The 15,417-nt window shown below is 43.6% G+C and overlaps 1 non-coding gene across 1 annotated transcript; it reads left to right on the plus strand.

Moving 5' to 3' along the window:
* Nucleotides 1–14,122: 14,122 nt before the first annotated feature.
* On the plus strand, nt 14,123–14,195 carry trnav-aac (transfer RNA valine (anticodon AAC)). Its single transcript has one exon. It is a non-coding gene; the product is annotated as a tRNA-Val (tRNA).
* The last annotated feature ends 1,222 nt before the right edge of the window (nt 14,196–15,417 follow it).

Below are 15,417 nucleotides of genomic sequence, written 5' to 3' on the forward strand. Positions count from 1 at the left end.
CATGCACACTATTAAATGTGCCACTAACTTACAGAATCAAAGAATAAGGGAATGGTTGCAGCCCGTCGAGCCCATGCCAACTCTCAACAAGTCTCACTCCCCTGTCATTTACCCACAGCTGTACAATTTTTTTCATTCGGATACTTATCCAACTCCGTTTTGAAAGATAAGATTGAGTCTGACTCCACTGCCCTTTAGAGCAGTGTATTCCAGATTCTAACCACTTGCTGAGGAATGGCCACTCCTGTTCCTATGTATAAAGGCAGAGAGACACGGGATCAATTCCTGCCACACTCACAACCTTGCGAAAGAAAGCACCGTCATTCTATTCTCGTGACACAAGCTCCAGAAGTGTAGTCCAGCTGTTGAGGTTAAAGCTCTGGTTATGTTCCCAACAATGTTACTGCCACAGCGTTTCCGTCGTGTAGTGGTTATCACGTTCGCCGAACGCATGAAAGACCCCGGTTTGAAACCGGACGGAAACATTATGCAAACGTGTTCAATTAATGATTCGATAAAATTAAATCATTCATATCAGTGGTTCAATATTAACAGAGTGCAGTGTCTCACGCTGCTGTTCCATTTGCTAATTTCTCTTTACAGTTCTGTACACACTCAAATTCTACACAGTGTCTCTCACTCCCTCCCGTTTCCAGCCCTGACGGTGGAGAAAACATATCTCAAAGCTGCACATTCCGTGCATTCAGGTCAGCTGTGAGAGATTATTAAAGGATCCTGCCACGCCACCACGCTTCACAACAGAAAATTAAAGCCACAAACAAACCCATCGACTAATCGCTCTTCCCCAGCTCCAGAGTGAGTGAGGGCGGGACAAGCCCGAACTTCCGCTCCCACACTCTCCAATCAGCCGCTGCCGGCGGAAAGCGGAGAATGCAGTATCAAACAGCGGTTTACCGCCCTTCACTGGGCTGCAAAATGCCACCATTCGAGACAACGCTCCCTGTACACCGAACAGCAGCCTCATAAGATGCTTCATCTCAGCTTCCTGAGTTCGAGCCCCAGCTTGCACGAACACTTCTTCACTGGAAGCACCATTAATTATCTGATTGCCACGTTTTGCATCATGAAAGTAATCCTAACCGATAATTATATAATCATAGAGGTTTACAGCATGGAAGGAGTCATTTAAGCCCATCGTATCTGCACCGGCCAACAAATGCCCAGTTTTAGGTGTGTACCCTGCACCTTATTGCATTTCATTTGCACATCTAAGAACTTGTTAAATGTGGTGAGGGTTTCTGCCTGCACCACACTTACAGGCAGTGAGTTTGAGACCCCCACAAACATCTGCATGCAGAATGTTCACTTCAAATCCCCTTTAACCCTTACACTAATTACTTTTAAATTATGCAGCCTGGTTGTTGACCACTCCACTCTGTGAAATAGACCCTTTTAATCAACAATATCTAGGCCCCTCCTATTTTTATACACCTCAATGCTGTCGCCCATCAGCCTCCTCTGTTCCAAGGAAAACAAACCCATCCTATCCAATCTGTCCTCATAGCAAAGTTGCTCCACTCCCGGCAACATCTACGTAAATCTCCTCTGTACCCTCTCCAGCGTATTCAGGTTCTTCCTTCATGCGGTGACCAGAACTGCACGCAGTACTCCAGCTGTGGCATAACCAGAATTTTATACAGTTCTAGCATAACCCACTTGCTGTTCTGTTCCTTGCTTCTGCCAATAAATGCAACCATTCCATATGACTTCTTAACCAACTTTTCCAACTCGCCAGCTACCTTCAGGGATCTGTGGACAAGCAATCCCAGTTACCTTTGTTCCTCTACACTTCTCAATGTCATACCAGTTGATGTATATTCCCTTTCCTTGTTAGCCCTCCACAAATGCGCCATCTCTCACATCTCTGGATTAAATTCCATTTGCCACTGCTCTACCCCCTTATCAGTTGATTGATATCTTCCTGGAGTCTCCAGCTTTCTTCTTCATTATCAACCACACTGCCTATTTTATAACACCTGAAAACTTCGTAATCATAACACCTATTTTCAAGTTTAGATCATTGATAAATACCATAAAAAGCAATGGATCTGGCACTGAAAACTGCGGAACCCCACTGGAAACATCCTTCCAGTCACAAAAACACCCATCAAACATTACCCTTTGCTTCCTGCCTCTGAGCCAAATTTGGATCCAATTCGCCCTGAATCACATGGGATTTTACTTAGAAAATGCATAATCATTAAATGTTATCCTGCCTTCATGGGAAAACATCATTAATTGACTGATGAACTTCATTTGCACAACTAAAGAAATGTTAACTGAAGGAGAGTCCTTAATTGAATAACTTATCAGTGCTCTGCACTTTACCTCTGAATCCATAAACCATTTTGGACACTGTGCTTTAGAAGTCTGCTTCAAAATGTTCCTTGCTGGTAACATGTACATGGGACGTTGGAAACAGTGTGATAGACTGTAGTGCAAGGGACTGGTTATTGTGAAACAGCAAAGAAAATATACATTCTGGAAGAAAACCATCGAAAGGAAGTGTGGCCCTAACAGCCAAAAAGAAGGTGAAGTGCTGAGCCCTTTTCAGCAAAAAATTATTTTCCCAAACATTTCTCTGACCGAATCTTCACAAAACAAAAATGATGCTTTTAAAGTCATTAAATCCGAATTTTCGTGCACCCGAACCTTCTGAATCAGATGCCTCTCGTTGTGCCGACTGAATCCATGTCCCTTTCAATATTCTGCTGACATGCACACTATTAAATGTGCCACTAACTTATACAATCAAAGAATAAGGGAATGGTTGCAGCCCGTCGAGCCCATGCCAACTCTCAACAAGTCTCACTCCCCTGTCATTTACCCACAGCTGTGCAATTTTTTTCATTCGGATATTTATCCAACTCCGTTTTGAAAGATAAGATTGAGTCTGACTCCACCGCCCTTTAGAGCAGTGTATTCCAGATTCTAACCACTTGCTGAGGAATGGTCACTCCTGTTCCGATGTATGAAGGCAGAGAAACACGGGATCAATTCCTGCCACACTCACAACCTTGCTAAATATAGCACCGTCATTCTATTCTCGTGACACAAGCTCGAGAAGTTCAGTCCAGCTGTTGACGTTAAAGCTCTGGTTATGTTCCCAACAATCTTACTGCCACAGCGTTTCCGTAGTGTAGTGGTTATCACGTTCGCCTAATACGCGAAAGATCCCCGGTTCGAAACAGAGCGCAAACATTATGAAAACGTGTTCAATTAATGATAAGATGAAATTAAATCATTCATATTAGTGGTTCAATGTTAACAGAGTGCAGTGTCTCACGATGCTGTTCCATTTGCTGATTTCTCTCGACAGTTCTGTTCACACTCAAATTCTACACAGTGTCTCTCACTCCCTCTCGTTTCCAGCCCTGACGCTGGAGAAACCATATCTCAAAGCTGCACATTCCGTGCATTCAGGTCAGCTGTGAGAGATTATTAAAGGATCCTGCCACGCCACCACGCTTCACAACAGAAAATTAAAGCCACAAACAAACCCATCGACGAATCGCTCTTCCCCAGCTCCAGAGTGAGTGAGGGCGGGACAAGCCCCAACTTCCGCTCCCACACTCGTCGGAAAGCGGAGAATGCAGCATCAAACAGCGGTTTACCGCCTTTCACTGGGCTTCAAAATGCCACCGTTCGAGACAACGCTCCCCGTGCTCCGAACAACAGCCTCACAAGATGCTTGATCTCAGCTTCCTGAGTTCGAGCCCCAGCTTGCACGAACACTTCTTCACTGGAAACAGCATTAATTATCTGATTGCCACGTTTTGCATCATGAAAGTAATCCTAACCGATAATTATATAATCATCGAGGTTTACACCATGGAAGGAGTCATTTAAGCCCATCGTATCTGCACCGGCCAACAAATGCCCAGTTTTAGGTGTGTACCCCTGCACCTTATTGCATTTCATGTGCACATCTAAGAACTGGTTAAATGTGGTGAGGGTTTCTGCCTGCACCACACTTTCAGGCAGTGAGTTTGAGACCCCCACAAACATCTGCATGCAGAATGTTCACTTCAAATCCCCTTTAACCCTAACACTGATTACTTTTAAATTATGCAGCCTGGTTGTTGACTACTCCACTGTGTGAAATAGACCCTTTTAATCAACAATCTCTAGGCCCCTCCTATTTTTATACATCTCAATGCTGTCGCCCATCAGCCTCCTCTGTTCCAAGGAAAACAAACCCATCCTATCCAATCTGTCCTCATAGCATAGTTGCTCCACTCCCGGCAACATCTACGTAAATCTCCTCTGTACCCTCTCCAGAGTATTCACGTTCTTCCATCAATGCGGTGAACAGAACTGCACGCAGTACTCCAGCTGTGGCCTAACCAGAATTTTATACAGTTCTAGCATAACGCACTTTCTGTTCTGTTCCTTGCTTCTTCCAATAAATGCAACCATTCCATATGACTTCTTAACCAACTTTTCCAACTCGCCAGCTACCTTCAGGGATCTGTGGACAAGCAATCCCAGTTACCTTTATTCCTCTACACTTCTCAATGTCATACCAGTTGATGTGTATTCCCTTTCCTTGTTAGCCCTCCACAAATGTGCGATCTCTCACATCTCTGGATTAAATTCCATTTGCCACTGCTCTAGCCCCTTATCAGTTGATTGATATCTTCCTGGAGTCTCCAGCTTTCTTCTTCATTATCAACCACACTGCCTATTTTAATAACACCTGAAAACTTCGTAATCATAACACCTATATTCAAGTTTAGATCATTGATAAATACCATAAAAAGCAATGGATCTGGCACTGAAAACTGTGGAACCCCACTAGAAACATCCTTCCAGTCACAAAAACACCCATCAAACATTACCCTTTGCTTCCTGCCTCTGAGCCAAATTTGGATCCAATTTGCCACTTCGCCCTGAATCACGTGGGCTTTTACTTAGAAAATGCATAATCATTAAATGTTATCCTGCCTTCATGGGAAAACATCATTAATTGACTTAATGATATTCATTTGCAAAACTAAAGAAATGTTAACTAAAGGAGAGTCCTTAATTGAATAACTTATCTGTGCTCTGCACTTTACCTCTGAATCCAGAAACCATTTTGGACACTGTGCTTTAGAAGTCTGCTTCAAAATGTTCATTGCTGGTAACATGTACATGAGACGTTGGAAACAGTGAGATAGACTGTAGTGCAAGGGACTGGTTATTGTGAAACAGCAAAGAAAATATACATTCTGGAAGAATACCATCGAAAATAAATGTGACCCTAACAGCAAAAAGGAAGATGAAGTGCTGAGCCCTGTTCAGCAAAAAATTATTTTCCCAAACATTTCTCTGACCGAATCTTCACAAAACAATAATGATGCTTTTAAAGTCATTAAACCCGAATTTTCGTGCACGCGAATCTTCTGAATCAGATGCCTCTCGTTGTGCCGACTGAATCCATGTCCCTTTCAATATTCTGCTGACATGCACACTATTAAATGTGCCACTAACTTATAGAATCAAAGAATAAGGGAATGGTTGCAGCCCGTCGAGCCCATGCCAACTCTCAACAAGTAACACTTCCCTATCATTTACCCACAGCTGTGCAATTTTTTTCATTCGGATTCTTATCCAACTCCGTTTTGAAAGATAAGATTGAGTCTGACTCCACCGCCCTTTAGAGCAGTGTATTCCAGATTCTAACCACTTGCTGAGGAATGGCCACTCCTGTTCCTATGTATAAAGGCAGAGAAACATGGGATCAATTCCTGCCACACTCACAAACTTGCTAAATATAGCACCGTCATTCTATTCTCGTGAAACAAGCTCCAGAAGTGTAGTCCAGCTGTTGAGGTTAAAGCTCCGGTTATGTTCCCAAGAATGTTACAGCCACATGGTTTCCGTAGTGTAGTGGTTATCACATTTGCCCCACACGCGAAAGGTCCCCAGTTCGAAACCGAGCATAAACATTATGCAAACGTGTTCAATTGATGATTCGATAAAATTATATCATTCATATTAGTGGTTCAATATTAACAGATTGCAGTGTCTCACGATGCTGTTCCATTTGCTGATTTCTCTCTGCAGTTCTGTACACACTCAAATTCTACACAGTGTCTCTCACTCCATCCCGTTTCCAGCCCTGACGCTGGAGAAACCATATCTCAAAACTGCACATTCCGTGCATTCAGGTCAGCTGTGAGAGGTTATTAAAGGATCCTGCCTCGCCGCCACGCTTCACAACAGAAAATTAAAGCCACAAACAAACCCATCGACTAATCGCTCTTCCCCAGCTCCAGAGTGAGTGAGGGCGGGACAAGCCCTAACTTCCGCTCCCACACTCTCCAATCAGCCGCTGCCGGCGGAATGCGGAGAATGCAGCATCAAACAGTGGTTTACCGCCCATCACTGGGCTGAAAAATGCCACCGTTTGAGACAACGCTCTCCGTACACCGAAAAGCAGCCTCATAAGATGCTTCATCTCAGCTTCCTGAGTTCGAGTCCCAGCTTGCACGCACACTTCTTCACTGGAAACACCATTAATTATCTGATTGCCACGTTTTGCATCATGAAAGTAATCCTAACCGATAATTCTATAATCATAGAGTTTTACAGCATGGAAGGAGTCATTTAATCCCATCGTATCTGCACCGGGCAACAAATGCCCAGTTTTAGGTGTGCACCCTTGCACCATATTGGATTTCATGTGCACATCTAAGAACTTGTTAAATGTGGTGAGGGTTTCTGCCTGCACCACACTTTCAGGCAGTGAGTTTGAGACCCCCACAAACATCTGCATGCAGAATGTTCACTTCAAATCCCCTTTAACCCTTGCACTAATTACTTTTAAATTATGCAGCCTGGTTGTTGACCACTCCACTATGTGAAATAGACCCTTTTAATCAACAATATCTACGCCCCTCCTATTTTTATACACCTCAATGCTATCGCCCATCAGCCTCCTCTGTTCCAAGGAAAACAAACCCATCCTATCCAATCTGTCCTCATAGCAAAGATGCTCCACTCCCGGCAACATCTACTTAAATCTCTTCTCTACCCTCTCCAGCGTATTCACGTTCTTCCTTACATGCGGTGACTAGAACTGCACGCAGTACTCCAGCTGTGCCCTAACCAGAATTTTATACATTTCTAGCATAACCCACTTGCTGTTCTGTTCCTTGCTTCTGCCAATAAATGCAACCATTCCATATGACTTCTTTACCAACTTTTCCAACTGGCCAGCTACCTTCAGGGATCTGTGGACAAGCAATCCCAGTTACCTTTGTTACTCTATACTTCACAATGTCATACCAGTTGATGTGTATTCCCTTTCCTTGTTAGACCTCCACAAATGCGCGATCTCTCACATCTCTGGATTAAATTCCATTTGCCACTGCTCTACTCCCTTATCAGTTGATTGATATCTTCCTGGAGTCTCCAGCATTCTTCTTCATTATCAACACACTGCCTATTTTAATAACACCTGAAAACTTCGTAATCATAACACCTATATTCAAGTTTAGATCATTGATAAATACCATAAAAAGCAATGGATCTGGCACTGAAAACTGCGGAACCCCACTGGAAACATCCTTCCAGTCACAAAAACACCCATCAAACATTACCCTTTGCTTCCTGCCTCTGAGACAAATTCGGATCCAATATGCCACTTCGCCCTGAATCACATGGGCTTTAACTTAGAAAATGCATAATCATTAAATGTTATCCTGCCTTCATGGGAAATCATCATTAATTGACTGATGATCTTCATTTGCACAACTGCAGAAATGCTAACTGAAGGAGAGTCCTTAATTGAATACCTTATCTGTGCTCTGCACTTTACCTCTGAATCCATAAACCATTTTGGACACTGTGCTTTAGAAGTCTGCTTCAAAATGTTCATTGCTGGTAACATGTACATGGGACGTTGGAAACAGTGAGATAGACTGTAGTGCAAGGGACTGGTTATTGTGAAACAGCAAAGAAAATATACATTCTGGAAGAATACCATCGAAAAGAAGTGTGACCCTAACAGCCAAAAAGAAGATGAAGTGCTGAGCCCTTTTCAGCAAAAAATTCTTTTCCCAAACATTTCTCTGACCGAATCTTCACAAAACAAAAATGATGCTTTTAAAGTAATTAAACCCGAATTTTCGTGCACCCGAATCTTCTCAATCAGATGCCTCTCGTTGTGCCGACTGAATCCATGTCCCTTTCAATATTCTGCTGACATGCACACTATTAAATGTGCCACTAACTTATAGAATCAAAGAATAAGGGAATGGTTGCAGCCCGTCGAGTCCATGCCAACTCTCAACAAGTCTCACTCCCCTGTCATTTACCCACAGCTGTGCAATTTTTTTCATTCGGATACTTATCCAACTCCGTTTTGAAAGATAAGATTGAGTCTGACTCCACCGCCCTTTAGAGCAGTGTATTCCAAATTCTAACCACTTGCTGAGGAATGGCCACTCCTGTTCCTATGTATAAAGGCAGAGAAACACGGGATCAATTCCTGCCATACTCACAACCTTGCTAAATATAGCACCGTCATTCTCTTCTCGTGACACAAGCTCCAGAAGTGTAGTCCAGCTGTTGAGGTTAAAGCTCTGGTTATGTTCCCAACAATGTTATTGCCACAGCGTTTCCGCAGTGTAGTGGTTATCACGTTCGCCGAACACGCGAAAAGTCCCCGTTCTAAACCGGGCAGAAACATTATGCAAATGTGTTCAATTAATGATTAGATAAAATTAAATCATTCATATTGGTGGTTCAATATTAACAGAGTGCAGTGTCTCACGATGCTGGTCCATTTGCTGATTTCTCTCCACAGTTCTGTCCACACTCAAATTCGACACAGTGTCTCTCACTCCCTCCCGTTTCCAGCCCTGACGCTGGAGAAACCATATCTCAAAGCTGCACATTCCGTGCATTCAGGTCAGCTGTGAGAGATTATTAAAGGATCCTGCCACGCCACCACGCTTCACAACAGAAAATTAAAGCCATCAAACAAACTCATCGACGAATCGCTCTTCCCCAGCTCCAGAGTGAGTGAGGGCGGGACAAGCCCTAACTTCCGCTCCCACACTCTCCAATCAGCCGCTGCCGGCGGAAAGCGGAGAATGCAGCATCAAACAGCGGTTTACCGCCCTTCACTGGGCTGCAAAATGCCACCGTTCGAGACAACACTCCCCGTACACCGAACAGCAGCCTCATAAAATGCTTCATCTCAGCTTCCTGAGTTCGAGCTCCAGCTTGCACGAACACTTCTTCACTGGAAACACCATTAATTATCTGATTGCCACGTTTTGCATCATGAAAGTAATCCTAACCGATAATTATATATTCATAGAGGTTTACAGCATGGAAGGAGTCATTTAAGCCCATCGTATCTGCACCGGACAACAAATGCCCAGTTTTAGGTGTGTCCCCCTGCACCTTATTGCATTTCATGTGCACATCTAAGAACTTGTTAAATGTGGTGAGGGTTTCTTCCTGCACCACACTTACAGGCAGTGAGTTTGAGACCCCCACAAACATCTGCATGCAGAATGTTCACTTCAAATCCCCTTTAACCCTTACACTAATTACTTTTAAATTATGCAGCCTGGTTGTTGACCACTCCACGATGTGAAATAGACCCTTTTAATCAACAATATCTAGGCCCCTCCTATTTTTATACACCTCAATGCGGTCGCCCATCAGCCTCCTCTGTTCCAAGGAAAACAAACCCATCCTATCCAATCTGTCCTCATAGCAAAGTTGCTCCACTCCCGGCAACATCTACGTAAATCTCGTCTGTACCCTCTCCAGCGTATTCACGTTCTTCCTTCAATGCGGTGACCAGAACTGCACGCAGTACTCCAGCTCTGGCCTAACCAGAATTTTATATAGTTCTAGCATAACCCACTTGCTGTTCTGTTCCTTGCTTCTGCCAATAAATGCAACCATTCCATATGACTTCTTAACCAACTTTTCCAACTGGCCAGCTACCTTCAGGGATCTGTGGACAAGCAATCCCAGTTACCTTTGTTCCTCTACACTTCTCAATGTCATACCAGTTGATGTGTATTCCCTTTCCTTGTTAGCCCTCCACAAATGCGCGATCTCTCACATCTCTGGATTAAATTCCATTTGCCACTGATCTACCCCCTTATCAGTTGATTGATATCTTCCTGGAGTCTCCAGCTTTCTTCTTCATTATCAACCGCACTGCTATTTTAATAACACCTGAAAACTTCGTAATCATAACACCTAGATTCAAGTTTAGATCATTGATAACTACCGTAAAAAGCAATGGATCTGGCACTGAAAACTGCGGAACCCCACTGGAAACATCCTTCCAGTCACAAAAACACCCATCAAACATTACCCTTTGCTTCCTGCCTCTGAGCCAAATTTGGATCCAATTTGCCACTTCGCCCTGAATCACATGGGCTTTTACTTAGAAAATGCATAATCATTAAATGTTATCCTGCCTTCATGGGAAAACATCATTAATTGACTGATGATCTTCATTTGCACAACTAAAGAAATGTTAAATAAAGGAGATTCCTTAATTGAATAACTTATCTGTGCTCTGCACTTTACCTCTGAATCCAGAAACCATTTTGGACACTGTGCTTTAGAAGTCTGCTTCAAAATGTTCATTCCTGGTAACATGTACATGGGACGTTGGAAACAATGAGATAGACTTTAGTGCAAGGGATGGTTATTGTGAAACAGCAAGGAAAATATACATTCTGGAAGAATACCATCGAAAAGAAGTATGATCCAAACAGCCAAAAAGAAGATGAAGTGCTGAGCCCTTTTCAGCAAAAAAATATTTTCCCAAACATTTCTCTGACCGAATCTTCACAAAACAAAAATCATGCTTTTAAAGTCATTAAACCCGAATTTTCGTGCACACGAATCTTCTGAATCAGATGCCTCTCGTTGTGCCGACTGAATCCATGTCCCTTTCAATATTCTGCTGACATGCACACTATTAAATGTGCCACTAAATTGTAGAATCAAAGAATAAGGGAATGGTTGCAGCCCGTCGAGCCCATGCCAACTCTCAACAAGTCTCACTCCCCTGTCATTTACCCACAGCTGTGCAATTTGTTTCATTCGGAGACTTATCCAACTCCGTTTTGAAAGATAAGATTGAGTCTGACTCTACCGCCATTTGGAGCAGTGTATTCCAGATTCTAACCACTTGCTGAGGAATGGCCACTCCTGTTCGTATGTATAAAGGCAGAGAAACACGGGATCAATTCCTGCCACACTCACAACCTTGCTAAATATCGCACCGTCATTCTATTCTCGTGACACAAGCTCCAGAAGTGTAGTCCAGCTGTTGAGGTTAAAGCTCTGGTTATGTTCCCAACAATGTTAATGTCACAGCGTTTCCGCAGTGTAGTGGTTATCATGCTAGCCTCACAAGCGAAAGGTCCCCGGTTCGAAACCGGGTGGAATCATTATGCAAACGTGTTCAATTAATGATTAGATAAAATTAAATCATTCATATTAGTGGTTCAATATTAACAGAGTGCAGTGTCTCACGATGCTGGTCCATTTGCTGATTTCTCTCTACAGTTCTGTCCACACTCAAATTCTACACAGTGTATCTCACTCCCTCCCGTTTCCAGCCCTGACGCTGGAGAAACCATATCTCAAAGCTGCACATTCCGTGCATTCAGGTCAGCTGTGAGAGATTATTAAAGGATCCTGCCACGCCACCACGCTTCACAACAGAAACTTAAAGCCTCAAACAAACCCATCGACTAATCGCTCTTCCCAACCTCCAGAGTGAGTGAGGGCGGGACAAGCCCTAACTTCCGCTCCCACACTCTCCCATCAGCCGCTGCCGGCGGAAAGCGGAGAATACAGCATCAAACAGCGGTTTACCGCCCTTCACTGGGCTGCAAAATGCCACCGTTGCAGACAACGCTCCCCGTGCTCCGAACAGCAGCCTCATAAGATGCTACATCTCAGCTTCCTGAGTTCAAGCCCCAGCTTGCACGAACACTTCTTCACTGGAAACAGCATTAATTATCTGATTGCCACGTTTTGCATCATGAAAGTAATCCTAACCGATAATTATTTCATCATAGAGGTTTACAGCATGGAAGGAGTCATTTACGCCCATCGTATCTGCACCGACCAACAAATGCCCAGTTTTAGATGTGTACCCCTGCACCTTATTGCATTTCATGTGCACATCTAAGAACTGGTTAAATGTGGTGAGGGTTTCTGCCTGCACCACACTTTCAGGCAGTGAGTTTGAGACCCCCACAAACATCTGCATGCAGAATGTTCACTTCAAATCCCCTTTAACCCTTACACTAATTACTTTTAAATTATGCAGCCTGGTTGTTGACCACTCCACTATGTGAAATAGACCCTTTTAATCAACAATATCTAGGCCCCTCCTATTTTTATACACCTCAATGCTGTCGCCCATCAGCCTCCTCTGTTCCAAGGAAAACAAACCCATCCTATCCAATCTGTCCTCATAGCAAAGTTGCTCCACTCCCGGCAACATCTACGTAAATCTCCTCTGTACCCTCTCCAGCGTATTCACGTTCTTCCATCAATGCGGTGAACAGAACTGCACGCAGTACTCCAGCTGTGGCCTAACCAGAATTTTATACAGTTCTAGCATAACCCACTTGCTGTTCTCTTCCTTGCTTCTGCCAATAAATGCAACCATTCCATATGACTTCTTAACCAACTTTTCCAACTGGCCAGCTACCTTCAGGGATCTGTGGACAAGCAATCCCAGTTACCTTTGTTCCTCTACACTTCTCAATGTCATACCAGTTGATGTGTATTCCCTTTCCTTGTTAGCCCTCCACAAATGCGCGATCTCTCACATCTCTGGTTTAAATTCAATTTGCCACTGCTCTACCCCCTTATCAGTTGATTGATATCTTCCTGGAGTCTCCAGCTTTCTTCTTCATTATCAACCACACTGCCTATTTTAATAACACCTGAAAACTTCGTAATCATAACACTTATCTTCAAGTTGAGATCATTGATAAATACCATAAAAAGCAATGGATCTGGCACTGAAAACTGTGGAATCCCACTGGAAACATCCTTCCAGTCACAAAAACACCCATCAAACATTACCCTTTGCTTCCTGCCTGTGAGCCACATTTGGATCCAATTTGCCACTTCGCCCTGAATCACATGGGCTTTTACTTAGAAAATGCATAATCATTAAATGTTATCCTGCCTTCATGGGAAAACATCATTAATTGACTGATGATCTTCATTTGCACAACTAAAGAAATGTTAACTGAAGGAGAGTCCTTAATTGAATAACTTATCTGTGCTCTGCACTTTACCTCTGAATCCATAAACCATTTTGGACACTGTGCTTTAGAAGTCTGCTTCAAAATGTTCATTGCTGGTAACATGTATATGAGACGTTGGAAACAGTGAGATAGACTGTAGTGCAAGGGACTGGTTATTGTGAAACAGCAAAGAAAATATACATTCTGGAAGAATACCATCGAAAAGAAGTGTGGCCCTAACAGCCAAAAAGAAGATGAAGTGCTGAGTCCTTTTCAGCAAAAAATTCTTTTCCCAAACATTTCTCTGACCGAATCTTCACAAAACAAAAATGATGCTTTTAAAATCATTAAACCCGAATTTTCGTGCACCCGAATCTTCTGAATCAGATGCCTCTCGTTGTGCCTACTGAATCCATGTCCCTTTCAATATTCTGCTGACATGCACACTATTAAATGTGCCACTAACTTATAGAATCAAAGAATATGGGAATGGATGCAGCCCGTCGAGCCCATGCCAACTCTCAACAAGTCTCACTCCCCTGTCATTTACCCGCAGCTGTGCAATTTCTTTCAGTCGGATACTTATGCAACTCCGTTTTGAAAGATAAGATTGAGTCTGACTCCACCGCCCTTTAGAGAAGTGTATTCCAGATTCTAACCACTTGCTGAGGAATGGCCACTCCTGTTCCTATGTATAAAGGCAGAGAAACACGGGATCAATTCCTGCCACACTCACAACCTTGCTAAATCTAGCACCGTTATTCTCTTCTCCTGACACAAGCTCCAGAAGTGTCGTCCAGCTGTTGAGGTTAACGCTCTGGTTATGTTCCCAACAATGTTACTGCCACAGCGTTTCCGTAGTGTTGTGGTTATCACGTTCGCCTAACACGCGACAGGTCCCCGGTTCGAAACCGGGCGGAAACATTATGCAAACGTGTTCAATTAATGATAAGATAAAATTAAATCATTCATGTTAGTGGTTCAATGTTAACAGAGTGCAGTGTCTCACGGTGCTGTTCCATTTGCTGATTTCTCTCCACAGTTCTGTTCACACTCAAATTCTACACAGTGTCTCTCACTCCCTCCCGTTTCCAGCCCTGACGCTGGAGAAACCATATCTCAAAGCTGCACATTCCGTGCATTCAGGTCAGCTGTGAGAGATTATTAAAGGATGCTGCCACGCCACCACGCTTCACAACAGAAAATTAAAGCCACAAACAAACCCATCGACTAATCGCTCTTCCCCAGCTCCAGAGTGAGTGAGGGCGGGACAAGCCCTAACTTCCGCTCCCACACTCTCCAATCAGCCGCTGCCGGCGGAAAGCGGAGAATGCAGCATCAAACAGCGGTTTACCGCCCTTCACTGGGCTGCAAAATGCCACAGTTCGAGTCAACGCTCCCCGTGCTCCGAACAGCAGCCTCATAAGATGCTTCATCTCAGCTTCCTGAGTTCGAGCCCCAGCTTGCACGAACACTTCTTCACTGGATACACCATTAATTATCTGATTGCCACGTTTTGCATCAGGAAAGTAATCCTAACCGATAATTTCTAATCATAGAGGTTTACAGCTTGGAAGGAGTCATTTAAGCCCATCGTATCTGCACCGGCCAACAAATGCCCAGTTTGAGGCGTGTACCCCTGCACCTTATTGCATTTCATGTGCACATCTAAGAACTTGTTAAATGTGGTGATGGTTTCTGCCTCACAAACATCTGCATGCAGAATGTTCACTTCAAATCCCCTTTAACCCTTACACTAATTACTTTTAAATTATGCAGCCTGGTTGTTGACCACTCCACTCTGTGAAATAGAACCTTTCAATCAACAATATCTAGGCCCCTCCTATTTTTATACACCTCAATGCGGTCGCCCATCAGCCTCCTTTGTTCCAAGGAAAACAAACCCATCCTATCCAATCTGTCCTCATAGCAAAGTTGCTCCACTCCCGGCAACATCTGCGTAAATCTCCTCTGTACCCTCCCCAGCGTATTCACGTTCTTCCTTCAATGCGGTGACCAGAACTGCACGCAGTACTACAGCTGTGGCCTAACCAGAATTTTATACAGTTCTAGCATAACCCACTTGCTTTTCTCTTCCTTGCTTCTGCCAATAAATGCAACCATTCCATATGAATTCTTCATCAAC

This window comes from Pristiophorus japonicus, chromosome 3 (genome assembly GCF_044704955.1).
Source record: "Pristiophorus japonicus isolate sPriJap1 chromosome 3, sPriJap1.hap1, whole genome shotgun sequence".
Taxonomy (NCBI): domain Eukaryota; kingdom Metazoa; phylum Chordata; class Chondrichthyes; family Pristiophoridae; genus Pristiophorus; species Pristiophorus japonicus.